Source organism: Chrysemys picta, chromosome 6 (genome assembly GCF_011386835.1).
Source record: "Chrysemys picta bellii isolate R12L10 chromosome 6, ASM1138683v2, whole genome shotgun sequence".
NCBI classification, from domain to species: domain Eukaryota; kingdom Metazoa; phylum Chordata; order Testudines; family Emydidae; genus Chrysemys; species Chrysemys picta.
Window position 1 is genome coordinate 23,477,773 of NC_088796.1, and position 24,744 is coordinate 23,502,516.

At 42.8% G+C, this 24,744-nt stretch overlaps 1 long non-coding RNA gene across 13 annotated transcripts in view; it reads left to right on the forward strand.

Moving 5' to 3' along the window:
- Positions 1–21,667, forward strand: part of LOC101952367 (uncharacterized) — a 41,399-nt gene extending 19,732 nt beyond the window's left edge. For 9 of the 13 annotated variants that reach the window (XR_006174531.2, XR_006174532.2, XR_002887948.3 and 6 more), the window contains 4 exons: positions 12,699–12,781; positions 17,161–17,229; positions 19,355–19,556; positions 21,004–21,667. This is a non-coding gene — a long non-coding RNA (uncharacterized LOC101952367). Of the gene's footprint in view, positions 1–12,698; positions 12,801–17,160; positions 17,230–19,354; positions 19,557–21,003 lie in introns of all 13 variants that reach the window. The other 4 variants (XR_006174535.2, XR_002887951.3, XR_010602135.1 and 1 more) reach the window with 2 other exon arrangements.
- The last annotated feature ends 3,077 nt before the right edge of the window (positions 21,668–24,744 follow it).

The window sequence follows — 24,744 nt, forward strand, 5'->3', positions numbered from 1 at the left end:
CTGGTATCCTGATCCAGCTGACTCCTGCCTTGTGACTGTGGGCTCTGGCTATGACGACCAGCTCTGGCCACTCATGACATGGTTGTGATGCCCAGTATTGAAATATAAATCTCTACTGTGCCTGTCCCACTATTACAATCATTATAAACAGATAGTGTCAGATACACATGTACTTATGGTGTCCTAGCTGGATCAACATTCAATGGCCCTATCTAGGGTTGCCAAGAGTCCCTTATTATAAGGGATGTCCTTTATTTTTTCATCTCTGTACAAGATTGGGAGTTGCTGAGTGCCATGAAAAGCAGCAAGAAATACTGCTGGCGAGTGTAGGTGAGTACTGCTTACTGATGATGATAATATTGAGAGGAGGGGTGGGGCAGGAGTGCTAGGAAAACAGTCCTTTACTTTTTGAAATACAAGGTTTGAACCCTATCTATAACAGGGTGGCTTTCCCCATGAGCTGAAGAGCCTGGAGCCAATGCTGATTACAGGATGGGCCTCACCTGAGAGGAATTGGGTGATTCCTGTATGGAAAAAGCCAGGTTTAAGTACTGAGAGGGCCCAGCTAGGGAAAGGCTGGAGCGGAGAGACTGAAGGGAGCAAAATGGATCCCGCTGGCCCCTGAATGAGCAGGGAGGCTTGGGAGAGACCCTGAATAACTGGGGGAGAGAATGGCTAAAGAAGAGCCTGAGAGGGTGGAAGCTCTTTTTCTGTCAAAGACAGTTATCTGAACTTTTAGTTTGGACAATGGTGATTCCAGAAGGGGTGGGCTAAAAGACTGAGACCTGGCCGGGGGGTCAAGTTACCTGACACAAAGAAAACCACAGTGGCGAGCGGACTCTGTTACAGACCTCAAAATAGGCACCCGTACTCTGCAAAAGTAAAGTTACAGGTGCCCCTCCACACTGTGCAGTAGGAGTAACAGCAGAGGGCACTGTTCTCACCACTGCCAGTCTTCTCTCCTTTTAGCTTCCAAGGCCAAAAGGGATCACTGTGATCATCTAGTCTGACTTGTATAACACAGGGCACAGCACTTCCCCAGAATAATTACAAGAGCATAGCTCTTAGATAAACATCCAATCTCAATTTAAAATTTGACAGTGATGGAGATTTACCACAACCCTTGGTAAATTGTTCCAATGGTTAATTACTCTCACCATTAAAAAACGGTGTCTTATTTGCAGTCTGAATTTGTCTGGCTTAAACCTCCAGCCATCGGCTTATGTTACACCTTTCTCTACTAGGGTGAAGAGCCCACTATTAAATATTTGTTCCCCATGTGGATACCTATAGACTATAATCAAATCATCCCTTAACTTTCTCTTTGTTAAGCTAAATAGATAGACTCAAGGAGCTCAGTCACTAGAAGGTATGTGCTCTAATCCTTGAATCATTCTTGTGGCTCTTCTCTGAACCCTCTCCAGCTTATCAACGTCCTTTTTGAATTGTGTGCACCAGAACTGGACACAGTATTTCTGCACCATTGCCAAATATAGAGGTCAAATAACCTCTTCTACACAAGATTCCCCTATTTGTGTCCCAGGACTGCATTAGGCCTTTTGGCCACAGCGTTGCACTGGGAGCTCAAGTTCAGTTGATTATCCACCATGACCCCCAAATCTCTTGTGGTGTCACTGCTTCCCAGGATAGAGTCCCCCACCTGTAAGCATGGCCTACATTCTTTGTTCTTTCAGTGAGGAGACACTATCTTACTTTCTCCATCACTGTTAATGGACATTGGGGAACTCACAGGAGGCACTCACAGCATTGGATCGGGTCTGTAAAGGTGGTGTGTAAAGGATTTTTTTAGAAGTTGGGATTATGCCCCCTTTTTCCCCTCCTTTATGATATATAAAGAGGATCTGAAAGGGTTTGGTGTGTTAGGTTTTGGGGTGGGGGGAGGTTTAGGGGGGGCATTGGTTGTAATTCTATTTCCTGGTGTTGATGGAGGCCTTCTGATGGCTCTCGGCAGAGAAAAGGTATTGAGTCTTAGGCTGGGTCTACACTACCCGCCTGAATCGGCGGGTAGAAATAGATCTCTCAGGGGATCGATTTATCGCGTCCCAACGGATCGTCGATCCCCGAATCGACGCTCTTACTCCACCAGCGGAGGTGGGAGTAAGCGCCGTCGACGGGAAGCCGCAGAGGTCGATTTTGCCGCCGTCCCTACAGCAGGGTAAGTCGGCTGCGATACGTCGAATTCAGCTACGCTATTCACGTAGCTGAATTTGCGTATCTTAAATCGACCCCCCCCTGTAGTGTAGATGTAGCCTTAGAGCTTAATTGCCAAGAGCTTAATTAGCCAATAAAGCTGAATAGATATTAACAAATTAAAAACAAAGGGTTTTAAACATTCTGACTAAACATCTTATTTCAGTTACTCAGCTTTCACTTTTTTTGGCTCTTGTGATGTCAACATTTTGCTAGTTCTCCGGTCATTAGAATCTTCCCAATGTAAAAGAGAGAACTATCTTTAAAACAACTCCTTAAAGGCTGCCATTGTACTTCATAAAGAAGCACACAGAAAAAAGTGCAAGTCCATTTTTTCCCTTTACACTGAAACACACCAAATTAATTGCTAACTAAATACAACATATGACTTATTTTAGATACAAATGCAGGTATAGAAATGGAAATCCTTTCATGTGCTTAATTTATAGTTATTGGAGTGTTTTGTTTTTCTTAATCTGTAAACACTAATAGCTATATTGAAACTGAGACTAAAGAAGTTCATGGTAAACCTACCCCAGGTTTGGCACCATGCCTTTCAGAAATGTTCAGATTCCAGTTTGTAGCTAGGCTTAGAGCTAAAAGAGCTGAGGTTCTGCAGAAAAAGCTGCTGTTATGTTATTTCCACGCAGTAGCGTGCAGCAGGATCAAAGCCCAGTTTGGCAGATGTATGAGGCTTGGATAATTTCCATAGGTGCATCCAATTTTTTAGCCAAACCAAATCCTAATTCAGAAACATTTGAAGTGTATCTATCATTACCTGTGTACTGAAATATGAAACAAAATAGCTTACGGTGCAGGAAGACAGGTTTTATTCCAAAACAGCAAGTGCTTATTCAAATAATTCAATTAAATACAATTGTGCGCTTTAGGAGTTCTGCCATTTGCAGTTTATTAAAGTGCTAATTTAATAAAAACCATATGTTCCCTTTCCAGGGCACTTCTCTCTAATCTAACTCCCAGTTTAATTTATTCACTAAGCAAGCCACTAACTCAAAATTGAAGTCTATAGCTTAGCCTCAGATTGTTTTCATGGAAAATGTGCATTATAAGCTTGTACATCATAAATACAATAGAAAATTTTGATTTGCTGAGTTTGACTAAATTCTGTAAAAATACCCATAGTCTGAAGGATTTGGTAGATGCCCTTTCATCTTTCTTCATCATTAACTCACACTAGATCTATCTAAAACTAACTCTTTATTTTTAGAAAGAGTTAGTCTAAGGAATGGCCATGAGTCCCAGCTCACTCTAGTGTCCAGAGTCTGTACTGCAAATCAATGATTTTTCAGAAATTTTAGTGAGATGACTTTTCTAGGGCTCTTCAGGCCACTGTTGAGCCTCCTTTGGGTCAGAAGTGGAGCCTAGCTACTTGTGCAAGGGTCATAACCCAGGAGGAACATAACTAACAGAATCAGAGAAATTGGGAATGGAAAAGACCTATTAGGTCATCCAGACCCTCTCCCTGCCACTGCAGGCTGGCTCTTTTTGGGGTACTTTTTAGTATTCAGTCTAGTTTTGAAAGTCCTTAGCAATGGGGCTTCTGCCACTTCTCTTGGGCCTGGTCCACACTAACCCCCCACTTCGAACTAAGGTACGCAAATTCAGCTACGTTAATAACGTAGCTGAATTCGAAGTACCTTAGTTCGAACTTACCGCGGGTCCAGACGCGGCAGGCAGGCTCCCCCATCGATGCCACGTACTCCTCTCGCCGAGCTGGAGTACCGGTGTCGACGGCGAGCACTTCCGGGATCGATCCCAGAAGATCGATTGCTTACTGCCGGACCCGGAGGTAAGTGCAGACCTACCCTTGGAAGAAAAGACCAGAGTCTAATACATACACCTCCCACTCTGGAAAGTTTTCTTCTGCCTGAACTTTATTTTTGTTAATTCCATGCTATTACTTCTAGTTATACCCCGTGTACAACTCTAAAATAACTCCCCTTAAAGGCTAATCCCTTTATTTACTGTGCTGCTCCCTATATTCAATTCTCTCCCCAGTCGTGCCTTCTCTTTCCCTTCCTGCACAAGAGGTACATGCTGTCCCCGTACTCTCCTCACTGGGAGGTCTTCCATGCCTCCTTTTACTCTCTCATCTCAAAGGGGTTTGTTCACCCTATCCTCTAACTGCATCATTTCTGAGTGACGTGCTGCTAGGTCTCTCCCTTACTCTGACACCCTCCCCTTGCCCAGTGTTGCCTCCTCTCTCTCAGTGGCTGTTGCCACAATTGTTGAGAGCTGTTGGACTCTAGGTCCCCTTTGCCTTGGTTCTCCATGTCAACATTTTTCAGCTGAACCAGATATTCATTAAGCTGCCCCCCACCTTGTGGATGGAGGTTCCATTGACAACGCAGAGGAAGGGCCTACTGAGCTGCTGCTCACTCACAGTAATGCAAGTGCTGCTGGCAGAAGCCTACGGGTTTTTCTCAGAGTCAGAAGTCAGTTGTGGGGACTGTAAGTTGTGGGAAATTGACAGTTGTGGGGACAGTGTAAATGGGGAAACAGCCCCAAAGATGGATCTGCTGATAATGCAGTTCACTGGAGGAGGCTATAATGAGAGAAAATGGAAGTTAAGACAGAGGTAGGACAGCTGGTCTAGTCTGTTGTAAAGCCATTGATCTGGTCATTGCTCTTGACTGGGAAGCCAGGTGAAGGGGTAAGCTCATTCCAGTGATCTTTAGGTTAGGGTTACCATACATCTGGATTTTCCCAGACATGTCCAGCTTTTTGGTCCTCAAATCCCCGTCCGGGAGGAATTTCCAAAAAGCCGAACATGTCCGGGAAAATAGAGAGGCATGATAAGGGGACCCCGAGTGCGAGTGGCTGCAGCAAAGCCAAAACTAACAACTCCCCCGATCTGCCGGGACATGGAGGCGGCAGCGGCATCTGAGCGCGCAGCCGCCTCCTTCCCGGGCTCCAACTTTCCCGGCTCCCACTGCTCTCCACCGCAGCAGGGGCCGAAGCAACTTCCCCAGCGCAGCAGCAGCTGGAGCCCAGGGAGGAGGCGGCTGCGCGCTCAGATGCCACCCGCCACCTCTGTGCCCCTGAAGATCGGGGGAGTTTTTAGTTTTGCTGCAGCCACTCGCACTCGGGGTCCCCCGAGCATCTTTTGCCCGAGCACTACCGGCTTCACGGTTTGCCGCGCGGCAAACTGTGAAGCTGGTAGCGCTCGGGAAAAGACGCTCAGGGGACCCCGAGTGCGAGTGGCTGCAGCAAAGCCAAAACTAACAACTCCCCCGATCTGCCGGGGCACGGAGGCAGCAGCAGCATCCGAGCGCGCAGCCGCCTCCTCCCCGGGCTTCAACTTTCCTGGCTCCCGCCGCTCTCCACCGCGGTGGGGGCCGAAGCAGCTTCCCCAACGCAGCAGCAGCCGGAGCCTGGGGGGCGGGAGGGAGGAGGGGGAATGCGTGGTGCTCAGGAAAGGGGGCGGAGTTGGGGTGGGGACTTTGGGGAAGGGGTTGGAATGGGGGCGGGGAAGGGGCAGAGTTGGAGCAGGGCCAGGGCCCCCGTGGAGTGTCCTCTTTTTTCACTGTTTAAATATGGCAACCCTACTTTAGGTCCAGACCCATAGAAAGGAAAACAATCTTAATTTCACACAGGTGGCCAATGGAAATTCCTATTCCCTCATGTTTATCTAAATTGTGGCTTTTTTTTTCCACCCATATCAGAGGACATAGTACCATAAATATACAAGCTAAGCTCTGGTCAAAAAACCGTTGCCTAAAGAGTACAGGGGCAAAAATATGCAAGCCAGTCTTGCTGTTCCTAATGAAGTATATTTCCTACTTATATCAGTAGTACTTCCTGTGCATCCAGTCCTGCAGGCTCTACTCAGGCAAATCTCCTATACAAATGTCTTTGGCATTGCAGAGGAATTGGTAATATATTATTTTATATACTGCTTCATCATTAATAGCATCTGAAAAAGATGGTCAGAGGTTTTACTTTTATTTGAAGAGTAATTTAAACAAAAAGAAATACACATGATACTCCCAAAGTTCAATCGCATTTGATTTATTGCTTCCAAGCGATTCAGTTGTTTTCTCAGAAGTGAATGCATGGTCTTTGCTTGTTTAGAAAAGGGGGAAAAGTCTTTTATTTCTCAACAGGACCTATTTTTAGATTCTGCCCAAGTTACAGACATTAAAGAGCAGGCCTGATCTGCAGATATATTCTTTGTCAGCTTACCACCTTGCCTATCTCAATGGGCCGGGGGTGAAGGGGAGGGAAGTTAATTAGATACATTTTGTGCAGCACTTTGAAAATAAAAATTGCAATAAGTTCTACTTTATTATCATGAGATTAACTCAGCAGGGTCTAACACAGGGAGTTAGAATCAACACTTGCTTACCTTGTCTACATCACATCTGCCTTACAATGAACACGTCTAAGACCCAAACAAAAACACTTTAATTTGCACAATAACACCCCTACGCCGTACTAAAGAATTCAGTGCCCACACAACGCAAGCACATCAAAACCTTTTGTTTTCTTCCCACAACTTAGAGACAGATATCAAATAGCTATGAGCTGGAAGAGCATTCTGGGTATTGGCATGCAAATGAACATACCAAGCATCCCACTTTGCTTAAGAATTCCCATGTCTGAAAAAATGTAGACATTTATCAAACAACTTGTCCTCAGGCAGCCTTAACAGATGTACCATTTTTATAGAATATTTTTAACATTTTATTTTTTTGTTTTGTTTCAATTCAATTCAGGTCATTGAAAAAAAAAAACAAAGTTAAAAAGAAATAGTTGCAGTATTTGCCATGGAAAGAAACAGTTGCTCTATTTACTATGGAATCTCTAATGCGTATGCTAATGGAAAATTGTGCAGAACTAATAACCCTTTATAAAAATACAGGAATGGATAGGTAATGAACTCCTGTACATTTTGTTACTTTAAGGATACACAGATGTTTTCCAATAAACACATTTTCTTCCAATTCTATTTTTTAATTTATTTTTTAACTTTAAGCATTTTGGAAAACATGTTATAAATGTTTTTGTTGGAACAAAAATATATTAAATGCGGTGGCAGGCAATATTTTAAGGTGGAAGGAAGTGGGGGTTAGAAATTATAGCTGGTATGTCTTGCAAGAGGGCTGTGGTCTTCTGCTAGTGGATTTGTCACCAGCTCTGATGTGGGTGAGACAGTCTGGATTTTCTTGTGGCTGTCCCACATCCCAAAGATATGTTTGCCCTGTTTTCCTCCCTCTGGATCAAGTGTGTCATACTAGAACAGAGAAGCCAACATTTGATGTGACCCAGTTGGCTAATCCCACATACAGAAGACAATTGTCTGATTATATCAAGGGATCTTCACAATGGCTTCTGAACAATGTGCTTGAGTGAGATTTCAAGCACTAGTCTTACCAAATGGGAGGAGACAGGTCTTTAGGAGGTGACCTCCTTTACAAAGAGAGGAGAGAGAGGCTTTAAGGCCATGACTCCTAATTATTTATCATTTCTATAGTGCCAAAAAGTCGAACAGCAAGTTTATATATGGAAAATGCAAAAAAATGTTATCCGTGCTTTGTGAGAGGGGGGCTATAGAAAAGTGCAGCATCAATAATGCCAAGTTAATCAGAGGTTGGTGTGGTCAGTGTAGTTTGAAAGCTTCCCAGAATAGGTATGTTCGTAGGAATATCTTGAGGCAGGAGCCTTGTCCTGTAGTAATGGAAAACTATTCAAGACATATTGTAGTAAAATTGTAATGAGAAAGAAGTGACAAAGACATGAGAGAGGGAAAGAATAAATGGGAATGATCAGAGAGAGACTTGGGTGGGCCTAAGGACAAGAGAAGGGGTATAGGAGTATACAGTATGATATGTAGGCAGGCACAAGTGCTCTGAAGGTTAAGATGTTTTAAGCCAGTTTTGGAAGAATGGAAGCCAGTGCAGAGACTCAACAAGGGGCAAGACATACCGTAGAATAATGGGAGAAGATCGTGATCTTAGCAGCATTCTGAATGTCTTAGATCCTGGGGAAGCAAGACTCCAAAGAGCAGGAAGATGCAAAAGTCAAGTCAGGAGATAAGAGTTTGGGTTAAAATATTGGCAGGTAGCAATAGAAGAGAGGGAGATGGACAAGAGACACTGGGTGAAAAAATGCATTTGATTTCACATTGTAAAAGTGAGATGGGAATGAATAAGATTACCTTGAGAGACAGCATTGATGGAGAGAAGGGGGCTGAGGATTGAGCTCTCAGGAAAACCAACAGATGGATGGAGCAGGAACCAAAGGGAACCAAGACAGAAGTCGGGAGAGCAATGAATGAAAAGGGCATGGTCAGCAATGGCCCAGGCACCACAATGACCTAAAAGGATGAGGACAGAGAAAAGGCCATTAGATTTGATTAGGAGGAGGCCATCTGATACTTTAATTAAACCATTTTCTGTAGTGTGTGGTGGGCAAAAGGTCAAAAAGACAAAAACGACAGAGGATCATAGAGCTGGAAGGCAGGACCTTGCAGGCACAGGAACAGAATACTTGCTTGAGCAGTTTAAAAGCCTAGAGGGAGAAGGGGAGAGGGTGGCCTCCTTTACACATCAAAGATAGAGAGGCCTTAGAGGGTGTGGCTTTATTTACATATCAAAGAAATAAAGGCCTTTAGCAGGGGCGGTCTTATTTACATGCTGCTTACTCTGAACTTTCTAAAAGCACACTTGACGTTTTATTCTTTCCTTTAGTAGTAAATTTCATTTCAGCTGATAGCAGGAGTAAATGCTTTTATGGCAAATAAAACTTATTGCTTTAAAAGGTTGTCAGTCTTCTTGTATGTGTGTTTACAGACCAAGGTTAAAAGGAGAGAAAAATTCTTGGTGTGTGTGTGTGTGGGGGGGATTTGTTTGTTTCTTTGTTTTTTTTATTTAAATTTAAATTTCTGGTGCCAAAGCAGACAGAATAAATATGTGCTACTGTAGCAAGGTAAAGGGGAGCTAAGGCTCTTTCTGAGGGAATAAGCATCTTGTTTACTTCCTTTTTCTTTTTATAGTTATTGCTATTAAACTTTTCTGGCCTTTTTCAGGTAAAGGGGAAAAGAGCATCAAGATTATTGTGGGTTTTTGGGGGGGGGCCGCGGGGGGGAGTCAAGCAGTTTTATTGCTCTGTCTTAAAACCAATTAAATCTGCTTCAGAGAGAGTTCAATTGCCTTTGCTTTGAAAGACCAGCAGGAGCTAGTCCACGTGCACACAAAAAAGCATCATAGCATTTCCCATAAGGGGCAGACTTCACTGCTGCTTCTTACCTTCATCCTCCTCTGTTATTGGGAGAAGAACGAAGTACTGAACCGAGCAAGAAACCCAAAAGCAAACCTGAGTCCAGCATTGGGCTGCTCAATTTTTTTCCAATTAGGCTGCACTTAGTATAACTCCAGCAGCTCTGACAAAAACAAATAGGAAAACACTGAAATATTCCCAAGCACCGTGAATGCACTGTCAATTATTCTAGATTACTTTTAAGTGAACATAAGTATTCTGGGTACCTTGCAAAAACAATTAAACCCCCTTCTTCAAAGAGCATATATTTGATGTTGAAGAACTTCCTTTGTATTCAGAACATAAGGTATTACAACCCCAATGTACATGAAACAGCTTAACTTGCTGAGCAGACCAGAAGGCAGAAACTTCTGAGCTTTAATCCCAGTTTGCCAATGCCTCACTAGATGGTCTTGAACAAGTCTTTTAATTTCTCTATGCCTCAGCCTCCCCTTCAGTACAAAGGGGAATAGTATTTTCTTAGGGCCCTAAGTGGGGGGCGGTATGATGATTGATTTGCAAAGGTTTGTTAAAATGCTTTGCAGATAATACTTATTGCTCACATAGAATTTACTATCAGACAGTGCCAGTTTGTGTAGCCTTCTGGAGTGTGGAGAAGCCATCCTGCAGTGAGAGAATGAAGACTTTGAACCTTGGACTCCTCTGAGACAACGCTATTTGCATGATAGGCAGGAAGGAGGACTGTAGCGAGAATAAATACAGCCAGAAAGCAAAGCATTTTATTTCCAAACTAGACTACAGCCTCTCTGTTGAGGTCATCTATGGTGAGCTATGGAAGTAGAATTAGAAAAGTAAACTAGGAGGCATCATTATCCCTCAAGGTCAAGCATCAAGATTAGACCGCCGTAGGAGGGAGCTCTAGGAGGTTAAATCCTTTGAGGAAAAGGATAACCTAAGGTGCAGTGGTGAAATTCCTAAAATGGGGACGGTGCCTGAGCATGGCTACCAGCCAGTATGAGGCTCATGGACAAAACCTCAAAATTACCCAAGTCCTCCCACAGTGTGGCTAACTGGCCTCCCCCCTTAGCCCACATAAAGAATGCAGGGTCAGCATAATATGATTGTGGCAGAAGTGGGGCTGCTCTGTAGTAACACGGCTACCTTTCTGATACTCTGTAGTAATTTATTAATTCTGTATGTTGACCTGGTTATCAGGATGTCTACTGTATGACTACTGGGTTAAATCAATAGGACTGTTGGGAAGCAAACAAGAAGGCTAAACAAATGGCTCAAGATGTCCACACTGAAGCAACAATGCAAGAGCCTCTGTCCCTCTGCTGAGCTCCCTGGACTAGTTTGTCAAGGGGGGTATCCAAGCTTGTGAACACCTGAGAACAAAGACCCTGTCTAGATTTAAAAGGTCACACTGCCTCAAGCAGAAGGAGAGATAGGGGAAATAGACTGACAACCAGACCCCAGAGGTGAGGGGTCGCTGGAAAAGTGAGGCCCGTGTAGGATCTCTATCCAAGGATGGTAGGACTTGAGGTAAGATAGACATATGTGTAGACCACTTTCTGTATTAATATCCATTCTCTCTTTAAAAATCCTTATGCTTTTGTGATGTTATATGATTGTTGCTACTACTGTTATACGATTGCAACAAATCTTGTATGAAGTATGTCCTGTAAGGTGTGAATGGAAAAGTTATGGTTTGCTGAATATGATTATCCTATTTGCATACATCATTTTTGTATCAGGAGTTATGAATATTGACTATGTACCTGTATTTCAAATGTTTGCTCCTGGGTAACACCCACAAGGTACCTACATCTAGTTTAGCCAGCACAGTGTGAAGGGACTATTCAAGTTGAATTGCCCATTGAAAAACACTTAACTCGCAATGCACCATAGAAGAGGCTTATCTCTACCTGATGGGCCTTCCTGTGGATGTTCTAGCTAGAATATGGGTAACAGCCTCTGCTATGATTCATCGAAGCATGCAAGAGCATGTGACTAGACTGAACTCCATCTTGTGTGCCTGAAACTGAGATCTTTCCCTCCATGTGGCAGAAGCTATAAAAGGCCCTGGAACCATTTCCATTTTGCCTCTTTCCTGCTCTAACCTCTGGACTATGGACTTATACTAATGGAAGCATTCTAAGTAGGGGACTGAGGACCTTCCAATTATTTGGAAGCAACCAGAGACTTGACTTAAGCTAGCAGTTTATTCCATCACTGCTCCAAACCTGATGCAAGAACTCCGCAATTGTTGTATGTATTTGATTCCTTTAATCAATTTTAACTCTCACCACTTTTTTTTTTTTTAATAAATAAACCTTTAGATATTAGATACTAAAGGATTGGCAACAGCAGGAATATTGGGTAAGATCTGAGTTGTATATTGGGCTGGTCCTTTGGAAAGAATCCTTTGCTTGATTAAATTGATTTTAAATAACCACTCATCATTAAATCTTGGTGTTGAATCCAGAACTGGAATACCTAAGGAGGCTTCATTTCTGACCTCTTGTTAGCCAATGTGGTGAGACAGAAGTTTACTTTTGTTGTGGTTTGGTATATCTTATGGAAGAATAAGCACCAGTTTTGGAGTATGTCTATTTCTCAGCAGTTTGTCCTGAATTTGGTATTCTCAGTTGTGACCCACTGAGTCATGGTGACAGCTTTAGTCCTACTTTCAAGATTAGACTATACTTTGGTTTAAGAAGGCTGTCTGGAAACTCTGTTCACCACTGGTCACAGGCTACCAAGCATAATAATCACAGGTAGCGTATCCAGCCAGATCTGCTGGGTAACCATGGTCGACATACAAAGTACTGTTAGCCCGGGACCTGGTCTAAGAGTGGGAGAATCGAGTGATTCCATCCCAGGAGAGGTAAAGGCATGGGGGCTGACATCCAAAGGGATGCACTCAGAGGGGGCAGACGTGCAGCTATCCCTGTAACTGTGACAGTGATCACTGTGGAATTTAAAAACAAAAAACAGGTGTGTGTGCGCATTCTCAGTTAGCTTTTCTGAAAGCCTTGCTAAGAAGACATTAAAATAGTCAGGCCTTGTGGTCACAAGGACATGTGAGGGTCTTGTAGGCAGATTTAGTCCTTGAGATTTGTTAATAGTGAGGGTTCAAATTGCAGCCCCTTGTAGACCAGAGTTCTGAGGCTGGAAGTGGCAACAATAAAGTAAGTATTTCTTTCCCTCCCCCCACCACCTTTTTCCCCTTTTCTAAACAGGAAGAAGATGGAAAGGGGGAGACCAGTGGGAGCTTCATACCGAGACGTGTGTGTGTAAATACAGAAGCCACTTGGCAGGGGAGGTGAGGAGAAATATTAAAGGTGATGAACAAATTGCCCATATTATTGCAAACTGTGAACGAGCTGGGGAAGGAGTGATTGTGCGGGAGAACAAATAAGTAGTGTTTTTATTTTCCCCATGAGAAAGTAGGAGTCCATCCATTTGCCCCTCGTTACAGGCTGTGAATCATGGTAATCCTTTTATTGACCTGGGAAAGTTGAACATAGCTCCCTCTGATATCCTCCTACCCTAGTCCATATACAGGAAAAGCTGTGTTATCTGGCACTCACAAACCGGAAAGCTCTATAAACTGGCATTTTGGGAGGGGGTGCAGGGCACGGGCTTTGGGAGGGAGTTTGGGTACAGGATGGGGTAGGGGGTTGGGGCACAGGAGGGGTTTCGTTGTGCCAGATCTGGGTGGTGCTCACCTCGGGCGGCTCCCCACAAGCCGCGACATGTCCAGAGACATGTGGCCAGGCTGCGCTGCCTCTGCCCGCAGGCGCCACCCCCACAGCTCCCATTGGCCATGGTCAATGCTCCTAGGCAGAGGAATGGCCACAGGATCTCTATGTGCTGCCCCCGTCCTGAGCGCTGGCTCCGCAGCTCCCATTGGCTGGGGACCGCGGCCAATGGCAGTACGGGGGTGGCACCTGCAGGTGGGGGCGGCGCGCAAAGCCGCCTGGCCGCGCCTCTCTATACATGTCGCTGCTTGCAGGGAGCTGCCCGAGGTGAACACTGCCTGGATCTGGCACCCCAAAACCCCTCTTGCACCCAAACTCCCTCCCTCTTAGTTAACTGGAATTTTTGACTTACTGGCACCCCCCATTCTCTCAACATGCTGGATAACAAAGCTTTTACTGTGGTAGCTAATGGTAAAGTCACTCAAAATCCCATTTTAGGGCTTCCTAGAACTAGATACGGGCAAAGTTCCTTACATATGAACTATAGGATCTTGCAATAACTTTCAACTTCAGTATTTTTTTTAAGTTTTAGTTCAAATATTTCCATATAAAGAGGACACAAATAAAAAAAAAACTTTTTACATAACTGGCAGTGAGCATTTAGACAAAATTCACGGGGGGGGGGGGGGGAGAAAGCTGCATTTGAGCAAACTGTTATATATTGCTCTGATGCTGTTTGCTCAAATGCAGCTTTCTCCCCCGCCCCCCCCCCCCCAAAACATTATTGGAATGCTTCCATCAAACATCATCATAAAGCCTGTTCATGAGATGATCACCAGAACATTTGAGTCATGGCTAAGAAATCATCCAAGAACATGCATTGCAAACAAAATATATTTAATTGGAAATGTCTGGAACAACAACAACATGAATACAATAAAAAAAAAAAAGGTTAAAAGACCCTAATTCCTAGAATACAATATCTTTCTTTGCTGTTTAAAGTGATGTTTTCCCTAAAAATACTAAGTGCATATGCGCCTGAGAGAGAGAGGACTCTGTGTTCTCAGTGCCTGGAATTCATTTCTAACCCTAGTGAGCATAATAAAGAAAGAGAATTTTGGAAAAGTCGTGCCCATGGCAGGTGCCAAAGTGACAGCTCTGGAGGCTAAAGTCTGTATTTATCCACATAATGTGTTCAGTTTCCCTATATTACCATGCCACTGTGTCTCAACCCTGATCTGGATGGATTTCCTTGAAAGGAAGCCCTGTGCAAGGGAGGTTCTATGGCCTGTGTTATACACAAGGCCGGCTCCAGGGTTTTTGCCGCCCCCAAGCGGCGGGGGGAAAAAAAGAAAAAGCCGTGATCCGCAGCAGCTCCATCGCGCCTCTTTCTTCTTCGGCGGCAATTTGGCAGCAGGTCCTTCCCTCCAAGAGGGATTAAGGGACCCTCCGCCGAATTGCCACCGAAGAGCCCGACGTGCCGCCCCTTCCCCTTGGCCGCCCCAAGCACCTGCTTGCTCAGCTGGTGCCTGGAGCCGGCCCTGGTTATACAGAAGGTCAGATTAGATGATCACAATGGTCCCTTCTGGCTTTGGAATCTGTGACTCCATGCCATGTCAGTCACCTGTCTTTCTGTGAAGATTGGCAAAAAGGCTGTCAGCTAGTGCCTGTTATGATGGGGGTTTTATGATGTGAATGCTTGTCCACTTGGAACTGAACTGAGGTCACAAACTTGCTATCAGATAGGCCCCATATACTAGACTGTTTGAAACAAATGTTGAGAAGTGGAAACTGAATATTATCTTATTTTTCTACTGGTGTCTAAAGTTACATTTTTTGATTTTTTTCCACTGGTTATAACTCTTAGTCTACTTCACGATAGCCAGCTAACAAGATGTAGAATTGTAAGAGTGTGGGAGGCAGAAGTTCTATACATACAAGTTTCTCCTATTCTTTCCTCAATGTGTGAGCACAACTCCCATTAACCCATCCGACCCCATGTATGTTCTACCTTTGACCATTCAAATGAGGTAATAGTCTATGGTGGTTTAGCATACGTTGTCATGCAGCAAGGCCCTACTTGAAAACCAAAGGATTAATAGGCCCCACTGAATGACAGTGCTTTCAGTACAGGACTGGTAATAAAGAATTAGATGTGGATTAAATGTGAACCCCTATTTCCTTGTGGAACAAGCCTTTCGTTTTTATTGGTGTTGTTTAAACATTTCCACTGTGGTCCTTTTGCGGGGCTCAGAAAAGAGATCTATTTACAGCCCATCCCAGAAAAAAGAATATCTGGGGGGAGGAGGAGAAATGGTCATCAGAAATCAACAAAGTTCCATTACTACAAAATCAGTAATAAAACCACACTTCTTAACTTTAAGCACTGAGTTACACAGTATGAAGAAGCATAAAGAGCCAAATACTGTGGTCAGAAAAAAATCTCTCAGTTTGGGGATAAAAAAAAATTACTAAATGTAATTGGTTGCACCCCATTTATGTGCAGGGAAGCTTTGTTTTTGTAGGATGATTGGTGATGCTGAAAAGTGTACAGTTTGCACTAGAAGTTAGGCCGTTTTAAGTGAGGTAAGAAATACTAGGGTGTGCCACAGAGACAGAGAGGTCGGGAGTGGGAGGATGAGAAGAGAGAAAATTTAAATTACATGTTTGGAATTGTTTTGTTTTAATATTCTAACAGGATTAATAACATAGTTAAGGACCTTTATAAAAAAATATACCAACTTTTTAACCTGAGTGTCATTTTAAGTGATTTGCCTAGGTCACAGTGAGTCAATAAAATATAGAGGAAATCCAGAAGTCCTAAATCTCACTCCCCATAGTCTAAACATAAGATTCAAAGTGCATAATGACAATACCATGAGAGCCACAAACGGGGTTTATTTCTGAGACCAATCTCAGTGATTTTTTTTTAATGAAAAACAGAAATAAAACCTCCATCTGGTGTTTCTGGGTGTAAATTTTAATAGAAAACGATAGTAATTTGTTTCAATACCTTTAGGACTGGATTCTATAATCACCCTGCCTACGAAGCTGCAATTGATGTAAAAACAAAACTGGATCCTTTACTAATATACAAGATTACCCATTTATCTAATGCCCCTAAGGGATCATTGCATTAATGATACAGAGGACTAAAAAAGGTGAATTAAGAATGAAAGATTAGGCTTCATCTCTCAATATTCCTAATGTATACCAGTTTAAACTAGACCCTTGACGTTATTTTCACACAGGTGCTTAAATGTCAGTTTCCTATGGTGTTTTTGTACTTTATGTATTGCTAAAGCTCCTTTTATGTTTATTCTTTCTCTTCTGCCTTACTGGCATCATTCAGAGAGGCTTTTCACCTTACCAAACCAGCCCAACCAAAGATAATTCACCAAAAACTGGAGAAAAGAAACAGTCCCTTTGGATTAGTTCACTCCTGCTTTGGACTCTGCTCTTTCATATGTGGGCATTTGTCAATTGTCTCTGGGGGAAAAGGGCACGTTATATATGCCACTTTACCGAACAGAGCAATAAAAATAAATAATAGAAAAAGAGTTATATGAAGTAGATGGTTTAGGTGTCTATAGTTCCTGGCTATTTGCAGATTCCAGAGCACAACACTGCATCAGATTCCATTTAGAAGGTTCAAAACCATAAAGGCAAGAAGCTATAATTAAAAACTCTATATTTTAAAGACGAAAACCTAGATTTTTGACACTAAATTCAATGGCAGGGTGGATTTTGCAGCCAGTCCAGCAGTGAAGGGCTCAGGAAAAAGACCAACTTCCTGCCTGAAGTTACGTGCTGTTAACACTAGGTAGGGATGGATGAATTTCATGGAGTTCAGCTTTTTGCAAACTTTTCAAATATGTTTTTGTTTGCAAAACTAGTGAGAGTTTGTGGACCTTTTCTTCCTTGAATCCTTATTCCTCCTACAAGGGTACTTCATTTAAACCAAACATGAAAAAGTTAAAACATATTTTTCTACCTACAGGGAAGCTGTGCTACGCAGATTAGGCTAAAAGGATCCCCCAAAAGAGGCTAGTACAAGTGGGTGGCCTGGGTATGTGGTATTTTTTTTTTATTAAAATGTTTACCTCTTCCCCATTTCATCACTCCCACTTCCCTTGCCCCAGTCTCTCTGTTTCACAGTCTCATTGCAATTTTTCTCCCTATTATTTCACTGGCCTTTTTTTGTTTCTTGGCTCCTTTTTTCAGTCTCTCCTAAGCAGAATGTGAACCCAATAACATTCTAATTCCAGTCAGTCTTTCCAACCACAACTTTCAAGTGAGTTTGACATTAGGCAAAACAGGCCAGACACTCAGCTGGTAATAATCATCATAACTCCATTGAAATCAATAGTTACAACTATTTACACCAACTGAGGTGCTGGCTCAATTAATTCTCCCATCGGTAATTAAACTGCCTGAGCGTGAGGTGATCATACAAGAGCTCAATAGTTTTTGTTTTTTTATCTCAGAAATAGTGTTCTCTGAATCCAATGTCATAAACAGGTCGCCCCCTTGCAACTAGTTTTATACACTGAAGAAACTTGCATCTTTGCTGCCATCTTCTGACAAAATAATAGTACATTTTTTGTTAAACATCTGCCAGTGTTAACATTTAATTATCTTTTATCCATTTTTTACTGACCGTTCCACAGTTTTTCTTTTCCTTACTTGTCAACATAATTTTTTGGGATATTACACTATTTTTTTTTTATCTTTTAAACCAACGGTACTGATTGTTTTTAGTCTGAAAGGTCACCATCAAACTAAACATCAGCATTTTAAAAACTTCATTTCTTTTCACCATTTATGCTCTATATCTAGCGTTTGGTCAGTGATAAAGTGAAGGGGTTGATTTTTTTTGGTTCACATGCTCTACTCAGTGAAACAATTTTGGGGTTGTAAACACTGCAAGAAAATGTTTAAATCCAAGCCAACTTCTCCCCCCACCCCATTTTTAATTTAAAAAAAAAGCAAAAATATTTGTATTTTTCTTAGGTTCCTACATTTATGGCTAAACTATTGGATAGTAGTCTTATTAATTGCCTTTTCTTTTTGTCTGTGTATAGATTAGTATAATTTTACTAATGTTAATCCTCTTGGCTTGTCTTTTAGCATTTCATTGGGTCTGTAATGTCCAGCATGGTCTACTGCCTATCACAGTAAACTTTACTATCTGAATGAAACACCAAAAAATCTAGAACCCCAAATCACTGCTGCAAGGGGCCAGAAAGCAGCCAACACAATAAGGATTCGCTGTGCAGTGTAGGACTTGCATAACAGCCCTATCCCTATCGTATGGTTCCAGGGCGAGCTGTATGTTTGAGACCTCAAGGCCTGGTCTACACTTAGGCTGACCAGACAGCAAGTGTGAAAAATCGGGATCTGGGTGGGGGGGTAATAGGAGCCTATAATAAGAAAAAGCCCCAAATAGCGGGACTGTCCCTATAAAATCGGGACATCTGGTCATCCTATCTACACTACAAAGTTAGGCTGTACGTTATCTTGCATTGACCTTATTTTGCATATGTCTACACTAAAGCCTGTGGTAAATGCCCGATTACAACAATGTAATAAAACCACTTCCCTAAAGGGGTTAGAGCTATAGTCAACCTACTAAAGTCAATACGGTGCAAGTGTATAGACTCCATGACCTGGGTCAACCCTAACAGTCTTCTAGCTGTTGTCCTACAACACCCTATTCCTTGTAATAGTGACTGCTCTGGTCACAATTGTAAACTCCACTGTCCAGGAGTCATAGAGATGGGAAGCCATGCCCCTTTAAAATTTCCCATGCATTTTTGAAATGTCTTTTCTTGATTGCCGATCTTGGCAAGTGCACCTAGCAGTTCTTCCTTGTTGTGTGCAACTGCCCAGCCGACCATGCCAGCTCCACACACTAGCAGTTCTCCTGCCTGGAGAACACAGGCGATATATTGACTTGTGAGGAGAAGAGGCTGTGGAAGCACAGTTATGGACCAGCTGTAGAAAGGTGGACATCTAGGGAAAGATTGCACAGGGGATGTTCATGAAGGGTTACAATAGGGACTATCAGCAATGCCGCATGAAAGTGAAGGAATTGCAGCAGGCATTCCACAAGGCCAGGGAGGTCAACAATTGATCTGATGCTGAGCACAGATCTACTACCTTTACCACAAGCTGCATACTATTCTTGGCAGAGACCACACCAGCACCCCCCAAACTACTGTGGATACCCTGGCGGACCACAAGACAGAAACTCCTGCTAAACAGCAAGGAGGAGGATGGGAGGAAGCAGACATGGGGACTCCAGCCATGCCATGAGCCAGGACCTGTTTGATAGCCCTCAACAGTCCAGCCAGCCAAACATGGATGAGACCTATGAAGGGGAAGGGACTTTTGGTAAGTGTGTACATACAATTTTCCTTAGCAAATTTAAATTTAAAGATGGTGCCTGGCCCATCCACAAGTTCACAAGCAGTGGTATCTGCTTTTAATTGTTTTGCTCATACAAGAAGAGGTAGAATAGGTATCTACTTCCCTATTGGGTAAGGCAGGGGGAAGGGAAATAAGGAGCAGTTTGTTTATGTACATAGTGATGCCTCTTTTATCTTCCTGAGAGATCTCAGTGAAACTTTCATGGAGATACTCTGCAAATTCTCTTAAAGGTTTCTAGGCATGGTTGCCTTATTTCTTCCTCTGCCACAGGACACTTTACCATGCCACTTTACAATATCTTCGGCAGGCACCATTGCAGTAAACAAGCTAGTGGCACGTGGACACACGTGGCTTTGGGAGGCCAGTAGCAGCTATGCTCTCTGTTCCTCTATTACCCTTAGGAGTAAGATATCATTAGTGATCCTAGTTTACAAGGATAAAAAAAATCAAAATTCTAAAAAAACCAGCCCAACCTTAAAAATCCATGTTTTTCCATGATTAAAATGGAACGCTGAATTTTAGTTTCCCTAGCCACAATATATATAGGTATCAGTTGAACACAAAGCGTTATTGATATATTTACAATTTTTAAGCAAGTTCAAAGCCTACCAGTGCCATCAATTATTATAATCAAATTAATAGAATTGCAATTGTCTGCCTTCAAACATAATCTACAGCCTTGCTGCATACAGTACAGAACCTTGCCAAACTCAGTGACATGGTCTTTAGGGGTGAGTTTAAATTTTTGGCACCTTTTCATAACTTTAATTATTAACATCTGGAGGCTGAAGTGAAATTTGAGATGCATTAAAACACAAAACCCCCTATATGCCGGAAGCAGTTTAATGGAATATGTTTAGCTATGTAAATTTAAAACACATTCAAAAATCAACCACAAGAGGGGGAGATTGCACGCATTGCAATAAGTGACACTGGTACTTTCAGTAAAATTTAGTTAATATATGTTTATTTTTCAATAAATTTAGTAAAATTTAGTTAAAATATGTTTTTATTTTTCAAAAAATATAAAAACTAAAGATTCTCTATAAAAATGCAAATTCCACACTTTTCCGTGGCAAACAAATTTCTAGGATGCCTGGATATCAGTTAAAACCAGCCCTGACTGTGGAAAATAGTTTAAATGTTCAGTGCCGTTGCCCTACACTTGCACCCGTGGAATAGGGACTGCAATTTTATTGTTTCATGCAGCCAAAATTTCTTTCTGCCCCCTCAAATGGGCACCATGGCTGGGACTAGAGAGCGATGCTGTGCTGAGGTGCTCCAAAGCTGAAGTGTCAACAAGCATGTCTTATTAGAAGTTGTTATGGGAATAAAGGAAGGGAGTTTTGAAAGTTATCTTTCTCTTTCCATTGATCATTTTTCCAATGATCCATCTGTCTATTTTTATCAGCAGCTGCTGCCTTTGCAGTCTTGAAGGGTGCCTCCTCCACATCTGTAGAATGCAAGACCCTGGTGAGGCAAAGAAAGAAGATGACAAAGGAGGGCATGTTCTGCGAGATCCTGCAAGCCAGTGCTGCATCAGACCTTGAATGAAGGACCTGGAGGACCAATATGATCGACAGCATTGAGCAAGGCTCAGGGGTCCCAGTAGGAAAAGGACAAGGAGATGTACCAGGATATAATGGGTCTTCTCAGGCACCAAGCCCAAATGTTGCAGACCCTGGTTGACCTATTGGTTTAAAAATCAGACTCTCCACCCTTTACAGTCCTCAGAGAACTCCATGGTAGCAGTTCATTACCCCTCCCAACATACCAGGTGACATCAGAGTGCACATAAATATCCCTAACACTCCACACCAGGGGACAGCAAGGAAAACCATCACTTCATAAACACTGACCTGTGAGAACCATGGCAGGTGTATGTGTAGCTACAAGGCACTACATTTGTGGACTGATATGGACAGAAATGTTTGCTGCCTTTCCAATTTTTAAGTTCTGTAACTCTGTTAAAAGTTTGTGTTGCATTGCCTTTTGCACGTTTTTCTTTTGCCCTGGTTTTGCCACTTGATAAATTTCTATTGTTAAAAAATAAAATTATTTTTATTAGCTTGCAACACACTGTTGAATGCATAGCGGTACTCAAGCACACAATGCTTGTGCAGAAATAAAAAGGTCAGGAAAACACCCAGTCATATTTATAAATGTACAGAAAGCACCACATAATTCATAGCTTCACTAAAACACACAGTAATAGTTATAACTGTAAGCACCCGAAGTTCTGGTGCTCTTTTAAAGCTTCCCTCAAACGCATAGCTCCAGAGCCCTCGTGTTTTGTTGTTCAATGTCAGCAGACAGACTCTCCACCATCATCCATCCTGGTGGCAGCTTTCCACCCTTTGCCTCACACGTATTATGCAGCACAACACAGGCAGCTATAACCATTAGCATATTTTTCTCACTGAAATCCTAGCTAGTGATAAAGAGTTAGTGTCCCTTCAATCTACCAAAAGCACATTAAACTGTCATTCTATACCTGCAGAGCCAGTACTCAAACCAGCGTATGGTTTCATGAATGGGGGACGGCTGGGTCCCCCAGGACTATTGGCTTTTCAATTTCAAGTGGTAAATGATCAGAAAAGATGTCCCTTGCTTGCAGCTTTCTGAACAGTCCAGTGATCTTAAAGCTGTGACTGTCCTATACTTTCCCTGACCAGCCCATATTAATATTAGTGAAGTGTCCCCAATGATCCACCAGTGTTTGCAAAGCCATTGAAAAGTAGCCCTTTCAGTTGAGGTACTCGGTGGTAAGGTGGGCTGGTGCCCAAATAGGGAGGTGTCTGCCCTCTATCGCCACATGCAGTTCAGGAACTCCATTGCTGCAAATCCATCCACTATGTCCTGCACATTGTTGAGAGTCACACTCCTGCATAGCAGAAGATGATTGCCTTGCAAATTTGCATGAGAATGGCCACCAGTGTGGATTTTCCAACTCCAAAATAATTTCTCACACTTTCAGCGTGTGATCACCGCTTGCTTCTTCACCGTCAATGCAACTCTCATTACATTTTCCCTGCGCTGGAGGGTTGGGGCAAGCTTGGCACAAAGATCCAGAAAAGTGGCGTTTCACAACTGAAAGTTCTGCAGCCAGTACTTATCGTCCCAAAACTGCATTACAATGTAATCCCCCTGTTAGTGCTTGTTTCGCAGGCCCAGAAGCAGCACTCTACTGTCTGCAGCTGCTCTGTGAATGCCACTAACAAGCTTGAATTTTTTGCTATGTCCCTCAGCAAACTGTCCTCAAAGAAATTGTCATGTCCCCTATTCTTATGTTATTACCAGTGGAATCGTGCATCTTGTATTTGCAATGTTCATGTCATGATAATAGTGTAGTACTCTAGGCTCCATGCTTCTGTCGGGGATTCATAGATTCTAGGACTGGAAGGGACCTCGAGAGGTCATCGAGTCCAGTCCCCTGCCCGCATGGCAAGACCAAATACTGTCTAGACCATCCCTGGTAGACATTTATCTAACCTACTCTTAAATATCTCCAGAGATGGAGATTCCACAACCTCCCTAGGCAATTTATTCCAGTGTTTAACCACCCTGACAGTTAGGAACTTTTTCCTAATGTCCAACCTAGACCTCCCTTGCTGCAGTTTAAGCCCATTGTTTCTTGTTCTATTCTTAGAGGCTAAGGTGAACAAGTTTTCTCCTTCCTCCTTATGACACCCTTTTAGATACCTGAAAACTGCTATCATGTCCCTTCTCAGTCTTCTCTTTTCCAAATGAAACAAACCCAATTCTTTCAGCCTTCCTTCATAGGTCATGTTCTCAAGACCTTTAATCATTCTTGTTGCTCTTCTCTGGACCCTTTCCAATTTCTCCACATCTTTCTTGAAATGTGGTGCCCAGAACTGGACACAATACTCCAACTGAGGCCTAACCAGAGCAGAGTAGAGCAGAAGAATGACTTCTCCTGTCTTGCTCACAACACACCTGTTAATACATCCCAGAATCATGTTTGCTTTTTTTGCAACAGCATCACACTGTTGACTCAGATTTAGCTTGTGGTCCACTATAACCCCTAGATCCCTTTCTGCCGTACTCCTTCCTAGACTGTCTCTTCCCATTCTGTATGTGTGAAACTGATTTTTTCTTCCTAAGTGGAGCACTTTGCATTTGTCTTTGTTAAACTTCATTCTGTTTAACTCGGACCATTTCTCCAATTTGTCCAGATCATTTTGAATTATGACCCTGTCCTCTAAAGCAGTTGCAATCCCTCCCAGTTTGGTATCATCCGCAAACTTAATAAGCGTACTTTCTATGCCAATATCTAAGTCGTTGATGAAGATATTGAACAGAGCCGGTCCCAAAACAGACCCCTGCGGAACCCCACTCGTTATGCCTTTCCAGCAGGATTGGGAACTATTAATAACAACTCTCTGAGTACGGTTATCCAGCCAGTTATGCACCCACCTTATAGTAGCCCCATCTAAATTGTATTTGCCTAGTTTATCGATAAGAATATCATGTGAGACCGTATCAAATGCCTTACTAAAGTCTAGGTATACCACATCCACAGCTTCTCCCTTATCCACAAGACTCGTTATCCTATTGAAGAAAGCTATCAGATTGGTTTGACATGATTTGTTCTTTACAAATCCATGCTGGCTGTTCCCTATCATCCAGCAAAAAGTGCCACCTAGATTTGTGGGATTTTTTTAAAAAAGGTACATAAATTATGGGATATGGATGGCATTATGAGATGGAGAAAGTTGCATGCTGGGAAATTGATCCCTAGGTTCCACAGATGTCTGAGCAAGTCCACTTCTATCCCACATTGCACTGCAAAAAGTTCCCACAAGGCACTGCACCAGATGATGGCATTTTGCACACTGGGATACCTACTCATTGTATACTGCACTTTGCATCAACCCAAGCTTTCCAGGTGAGTACACGTAATACCAATGCAAGCAGCCATGTATGTACACGCCTGAGCGATACACATACTTTGGCTGCTGTATGCTGACGTAACTTACATCGACCAAAATTTTAGTGTATCTCCATGAGCACTCCTCCCGAGAGACAAGCCCATGCCTGTACTTCTCAGGGTAGAATCCTGCAAGTCACACCCACTCTTAGACCAGTTCACCAGGTATCAGGTTACAGTACCCCCATTTACAAACCATGT